Below are 2,125 nucleotides of genomic sequence, written 5' to 3'. Positions count from 1 at the left end.
AAATCAGCATCAACACCACCAACAACATCTACAAACATAGCAACAACATTCACAACACCACCAACAGCAATCCAACAGCATCACCAACATCTATAATAACCAACATCAACAACACACACAACACCCTTACCGCCAACATCCCCATCACCAACAACATCTACAACAACAACCAGCATCAAACAACATCCATCACCCCCCCCCCCCAAACCCCCCCAACCCCCCTCCCAACCCCCACCCGACGCCCCAACAGCCTCACCTGGACGCCGCAGAACCCGGCCGGCCCAAGGAACCTCTCACACTCGGCGGCGATATCCGTCCACTTCCACTCGAACAGGTGGACGATGGTCTGGCGGCCGTCGCAGGAGGGCTGGTCGTACGCCCTCGCCCCGCCCACCACCGCCACCGCCAGCAACGCCGTCAAGCTAAGGGCGGAGGGAGGTGGGGGAAAGAAGTGGATAAGTGTATTGGTAGGGTAGGGAGGACAGTGGATAGGTGGATAATTGTGTATATGCATATATATATATATAGAGAGAGAGAGAGAGAGAGAGAAAAGAGAGAGAGAGAGAGAGAGAGAGAGAGAGAGAGAGAGAGAGAGAGAGAGAGAGAGAGAGAGAGAGAGAGAGAGAGAGAGGAAGAGAGAGAAAGAAAGAGAGAGAGAGAAAGAAAGAGAGAGAGAGACAGAGAGAAAGAAAGAAAGAAAGAGAGGGAGAGAGAGAAAGAAAGAAAGAAAGAAAGACAGAGTGAGATAGAGACAAAGAAAGAGAGACAGAGAGAGAGAGAGAGAGAGAGAGAGAGAGAGAGAGAGAGAGAGAGAGAGAGAGAGAGAGAGAGAGAGGAGTTTTATATGCCCTTCTGCCCCTAGTATTTCCACATTCTTCATGACTGCTTTCATATACATTTATGTATTTTCTTCTGATAACTGATGTTCTGTTTCTCAAGTTTACCATTCTATAGATTTCTTAGAAACCAAAGAAAATAAAGAAAATGGAGAATAGATATATTCATACATATTTTTATACTATATACATACAGATATAAATCAATGTGTGTATATCTAATTTATCTGTATATATATGTATATATATATATATATATGTATACACACACCTACATATCCACATATATGGATGGACGGGCTTTAGATATAATTATATATATAGATATAATACACACACACACACACACACACACACACACACACACACACACACACACACACACACACACACACACACACACACACACACACTCACACACACACACACTCACAAACACACACATACACATATATATGTATATATATATATATATATATATATATATATATATATATATATACTATACGCCCACATAATCGTAATTACGTACACGCAAAAAAATCTGTTCTCAGTATCCGTCTACATTGTCTCAAAATCCTTCACATCAGCTGATTACTTCGAGGTTCATTATTTTGATTAGCCAATCCCAACGCGTTCATTAACGAAGCCGGCGTATTGGCAGTTGATCATGCAATAGTTGCACAGCGCCCGAGCCACTTCTTTTACGCGAATGTGCGCAAAAACAACAAGACAAACAAAGACATAGATAATTCATTAACAAAGTCGTAGAGGAAGCGGAAAATGTGGTTGATTCGTTCTTGTCTTGATCAGCTTCGGGAAAATCGGAAGATGGTCTTGAGTGTTTAATTGTGTCGTTTGGGGGAAGGAAAGTACGAGAATTGTGTTCGGGTTTGATTTGTGTTATTTTAGTTTCGTTTTCCCCCTTTTTAGGAAGGTCTTTGTATGAAGTTCAGAGCAGTATGAAAAATAATTATAAAAAAAAAGAGTAATAAGTAAATTTAAGAAGAAAACACGAATAAGAATACGAGTTAAGATATATACAAATCGTATGAAAAAAAAAAAAAACGGATTATCGCAATTTTTACTCTCGTTAGGAAGGAAAATGAAAGAAAAAGGGAAAGAAAAGAAGAGAAATCTAACCACTTACTTTAAGCTCCTGACCAGCCAATACCATAATAAAGTTCAACCCAGGGAGAGCGTGATTGTGTATACTTTCTCTTTTACTTTTTTGGACGCTTCCAAAAGGGCGCGGGGAAGTTGTCTTGCCAAGCCCACGTCTCGAGAAG

The sequence above is a fragment of the Penaeus chinensis genome, chromosome 20, assembly GCF_019202785.1.
Source record: "Penaeus chinensis breed Huanghai No. 1 chromosome 20, ASM1920278v2, whole genome shotgun sequence".
Taxonomy (NCBI): Eukaryota; Metazoa; Arthropoda; class Malacostraca; order Decapoda; family Penaeidae; genus Penaeus; species Penaeus chinensis.
The sequence above is the reverse complement of the archived record's forward strand: the minus strand, read 5'-3'. Positions refer to the sequence as shown.